Source organism: Dendroctonus ponderosae, unplaced genomic scaffold (genome assembly GCF_020466585.1).
Source record: "Dendroctonus ponderosae isolate FM_Combo_2020 unplaced genomic scaffold, Dpon_F_20191213v2 Dpon_F_20191213_11, whole genome shotgun sequence".
Lineage (NCBI taxonomy): Eukaryota > Metazoa > Arthropoda > Insecta > Coleoptera > Curculionidae > Dendroctonus > Dendroctonus ponderosae.
In genome coordinates this window covers 6,624,199-6,629,433 of record NW_026017213.1, presented here as the reverse complement: position 1 = coordinate 6,629,433, position 5,235 = coordinate 6,624,199, and the positions used below count along the sequence as shown (strand labels likewise).

General features: G+C 38.5%; 1 protein-coding gene across 1 annotated transcript in view; it reads left to right on the top strand.

Moving 5' to 3' along the window:
- Positions 1–5,235, top strand: part of LOC109537600 (neuroligin-4, X-linked) — a 171,766-nt gene that overhangs the window by 45,783 nt on the left and 120,748 nt on the right. The window lies entirely within an intron of this gene.

The following is a 5,235-nucleotide window of genomic DNA, read 5'->3' as shown; positions in this document are numbered from 1 at the left end:
TTTTTCATTTTTACATCATACCTTTCTTAAGACGATTTCTGAGCAATAAGTTGCGAGATCGCAATAATCGTTTCAGCCTCAAATAACAGAAGCTTCAGTTAATATCGGGTTTAAATTTCGTTCCATTCAAGGTACTAGTGGCTTCAAACTGATTTTTTATACTTTGGAGTGTTTTTGCGCGCTTTTTCATTTTTACATCATACCTTTCTTAAGACGATTTCTGAGCAATAAGTTGCGAGATCGCAATAATCGTTTCAGCCTCAAATAACAGAAGCTTCAGTTAATATCGGGTGTAAATTTCGTTCCATTCAAGGTACTAGTGGCTTCAAACTGATTTTTTATACTTTGGAGTGTTTTTGCGCGCTTTTTCATTTTTACATCATACCTTTCTTAAGACGATTTTTGAGCAATAAGTTGCGAGATCGCAATAATCGTTTCAGCCTCAAATAACAGAAGCTTCAGTTAATAACGGGTGTAAATTTCGTTCCATTCAAGGTACTAGTGGTTTCAAACTGATTTTTTTACTTTGGAGTGTTTTTGCGCGGTTTTTCATTTTTACATCATACCTTTCTTAAGACGATTTTTGAGCAATCAGTTGCAAGATCGCACTAACCGTTTCAGCCTCAAATAACAGAAGCTTCAGTTTATATCAGGTTTAAATTTCGTTCCATTCAAGGTACTAGTGGCTTCAAACTGATTTTTCATACTTTGGAGTGTTTTTGTGCGGTTTTTCATTTTTGCATCATACCTTTCTTGAGACGATTTCTGAGCAATAAGTTGCGAGATCGCACTAAGCGTTTCAGCTTCAGATAACAAAAGCTTCAGTTAATATCGGTTGTGAATTTTGTTCCATTCAAGGTACTAGTGGCTTCAAACTGATTTTTTATACTTTGGAGTGTTTTTGCGCGGTTTTTCATTTTTACATCATACCTTTCCTAAGACGATTTCTGAGCAATTAGTTGCGAGATCGCCATAGGCGTTTCAGCCCCAAATAACAGAAGCTTCAGTTAATATTGGGTGTAAATGTCGTTCTATTCAAGATACCAGTGCCTTCAAACTGATGTTTTAAACTTTGCAGTGTTTTTGCGCGGTTTTTCATTTTTACATCATACCTTTCTTAAGACGATTTCTGAGCAATAAGGGGCAAGATCGCACTAACCGTTTGAGCCTCAAATAACAGAAGCTTCAGTTAATATCAGGTTTAAATTTCATTCCATTCAAAGTACTAGTGGCTTCAAACTGATTTTTTATACTTTGCAGTGTTTTTGCGCGGTTTTCCATTTTTACATCATACTCTTGTGAAGACAATTTCTGAGCAATTCGTTGGAGCATTGGGATGTGGGTTTTAACGCTGGATCGGCAAAGCCTCAGTTTGAATTTGAGGAGCATTTCGGTCCATTCAAGGCGCTGGTGCGTTCAGAAGGAATTTTTCAACCTTGGAAGGCTTTTGCGCGATTTCAAATATTTACATCGCTCAGTTCAAAATACGATTTCTGCACAATTAGTTGAGACTTTTAGGAGGAGGTTTCCGCACTCAATCACGAAAGCTTCGCTTTGCATACAGTGTGAATTTCGCTCTATTTAATAAACTGGTGCCATCAGAATGAATTTTTAAACTTTGAGGAGCCTTTGCGCAGTTTTTGATTATTGGAGTAGAACCGTCTTAATTTTTGCTTGCATACTTCGACAGTATTATATGTATTAGAATTTTGAAGAGCGCAATTTAAAACCTAACCTTAAATTGAAAATTTAAAAGAGGTTAAAGTAGGCGAGTGCAAGGCTGCCGCTCTGTTTTTCCATTAAAAATGCTTAGAGCTGCATGAAAAAACAACCTAAATGATGACAACAGGGGAAAAACTAAATAAACCAAAAAAAATCGATGCAAGTTGCGGGAAGAGAAGAATGAATAAGGAAGAGAATAAAATACTAGAGCAAGTACATAGGGAAAATGCCAAATAACTGGTCTGGTTAAGAACGAGACTTGGAAAAGTCTTATTTTGCAATCAGTATTTCAGGTATTCGGCTGTAAGAACTGCGACTAAGCGCTAAATTTAATTTTCAAGCTAATCAATAAGCAGTAATATAAAATCCTGGAAAACCTTCGGGTATTAACTGATTAAAGGCTCATCCAGTGCACACACAGTTATAATTGTTTTTTATTATCATTAATCCGTTTTAATGGCCAGATAATGGTGAGTTCATCCAATAGCTGATCGTAACTTAATACGAGCTTGCACAAAAATTTATTGTCATGCGAATCGTAAAAAAAAAATTGTGAAAATTTTGTCTTTCCATTAATCCGTTGGACGTGCAAGCAGTTCATTCCACAACTCATATCTTTATCTCTCAATTTAAATAATTCAAGGGCCGAGCACAAACCCGCCGGATCCATAAAAAGCGAGTGGCGCCCTCGTTATAATTCGGAGATTTTTTCCATCCGAGCAAAATAAAAACCGCAAAAACGGGCCGTAACTCATCAGAACAACCCCCCGAAATACCGGAAAAATGAATGTAATTTCTGCTGTTATCGCTGAGGACGCTGTAGCTGCTGAATCACAATTAGGCCAGCACGAGTCCTCTGCTCTAATTTGTATTGTAACAGCGGGCCAAATTGGCCCTCGCTCCTTTCGGCTTTGGGAAATTTCGGTATGTTTGAGCGGAAAAAGTCCTCTTTAATCAGTCAAATGTAAAACGTGCCATCGTCGATCCATTTCCCCTAAACACCCTGGCCGATAGCAATTGTGGACGATTATAATCGGGAAAACTCGCTGGCATTCAAATCTATGCCCACTTGATCTACGTGCAAAGTTTCTACTTCAAACTGAAAACAAGCCCAATACTCGAAGAGATTTAAGAAGACACGACTGTTCTTCAAGTGATCAACAACTGGGAGAAATTTAAACATTGGTCTGGTAGGTCCAAAGGTTCTTATAGCCAGTAGAAAGCGATGTTGTGAAGTGAAACTTTTGTTAGGAACCTGCTCAGTGTGCGCACCTCCACAATAGATTTAGTGAAACGCTTGCTGCCAGTTGTAGCCTAATGAAAGCAGTGTTCGGTTGAGTTCCAGATGATGAAATTGTCCCAAAGCCCACGATTCAACAAGTACATTCCAAAGTGCATTTTGAGCCAAATCGTCCATTCGCCCCTTTATTTCTCGCCATTTTCATTAAGTTTCCATCAGGGAGATCCCCGCTTTTATACCTCTACCTGACTAGTCCATTTCACTGAGGTTATTGCAGGAAACCGAGAGGACTCATGGGATGCGAACAGATAAGGATTTGCCATGGAAGCATAAGCTTTTTTAGCCCCGTTAGGTATATTATCTTCTGCTGGAATATTATTTCCTATTTCGAGTTTCCACTGGCAGCGAAAGACGCCCTTTCAAGAACACGATTGGAAATTGGAAATAAAATATGCGGCGCTCAAAGAACATCATAAAGGCTGCTTTAACTGATGTCACATGCTTATAAAATTTCGTCGCAAAGGGGGGCACGTCTTAGCTACTACATTATTTATTAAGCCCCATAAAGAAACAGAGAACAGAAGCAAAGAAGCCGACTGTAGCTAAGTATATGCCATGAAAAAGATAAACATAAAACACCAAAAAAATGCTCTTTTGCCGTGGAAATGCGCCTTTCCGAGGACCGTCTTGGAGGGAACGGAAAGCCGAAGCGGATATCCAATAAAATAGATAGAGTTTATGTTTAGTTTGAACTTGAGCTTGCTCAGTCCTCGAGCTTTATTAATAGGGTATCGCCATTACTGGCTGAAACTTTGCTGAAAACTGGGAGTTTTCAAATGGATATCATTATTAAATAGAAAGCTTCCGAAAGTTCCAAAAGTGAACGATTTGAAAAGCTCCTGGAGATTGATATTAAATTTCATAACTCTTGCAGCAATAAGAARAAGGCGAGCATCAATAGAACTAAGTATAACACAGCAGTCGCTTTTGTCTTCTTCTGCGCTCTTCAGCTCAAAGAAACTCCATCCTGCATGGTGAAACCCAGTGGTTCCTACTACCAATTCTTAGGTGGAATAGCAAATATACAGAGATCGTAAGATATATAATGCGATTTGTCGAATCTTTCCTGTCCTGATGCGGCCTTAATAAACCCAATTTCCCAGCATAATTATGAGGTCCTTGAAAAACGCAAAAATTGGATCAGACTAAGAAACCCTTTTCATTAGAGTGCTTAGGGAGAGTCGACTGTTGACAAGCTAATTACCCAGGGGAATTAACCGAGCATTCATTCGGAAACAGGCAGAATGTTTAATAGAACGCGGCAAGACGATGGAAAAATGCGTTTTTTCCAGGGCATTTTTCCGGCGATGAGCAGAAAATATGCCAGTTAAAAATTAATCGGAGATTTTGCGAAAAGTTTGCGGTCACATCTGTCCGAGTGGGAAAAACGCTAAACTGGAAATGTGAGGATGTAGAAGCAGATGTCATCATAACGGAAAATGCGAAGAATTTTTCCGCTCCCGATTAGAATTTTTAATGAATCACGGCGAAGCGGAAAAAGTTTTTCCTGCAACATTTTTCCTTCTGAATCAATTTAAATTGACGAGCATTCGATTCGCCATCTGAATTGGCCCCGCATTGCCAATGAAAACATGTCGCAGTTGGCTACAGCCTAATAGAAAAGCGTACATTTTCGCCATGAGCGCAAATTTCTGATTTATTAGTTATTCAAATTAACAGAGGAAGTAAAAGAGGAACCTGAAGCTAATAAAAATTAAAATACCGCTTTTGGAGGTTTGGTTTGTCGTTGTCATGTGCGATTAGGGCAGTATCGTCTGCGCATTGAAAAACGTATTGTTCGGCAAAGTACCCTTTTCTATAAGTCTATGGGTAGATTTAGGTCGGAAATTGAACAAACCGTCACCCCTTTTTAGGGCAAGTTGAAAGGAAAAACAGCAGAATAATATTTCCATGTTTGCGCCCTTAGCATACAAAACAAACCTATTTTCCGGCATTTCCACTCTGAACGGGGACGAATGCTTCTGGCGTATCACGCCAGTAAATAGTCGGCGGAAACTAAGTCTTTGAAATGAGATTTTGAATAAAAATATTTGCATTGCGAAAAAGTGAAAAGTCGCTACCAAACATTTAAAGATGTAGAACAAGAGTGAACGCTTATACGAATAGATTATTTTTGCATACAATTTTAATGATATTCTTATCTTTCCTGGGTCTCAGTCAAAGTGTGAAGTAAAAATTTTGAACATCGTTTA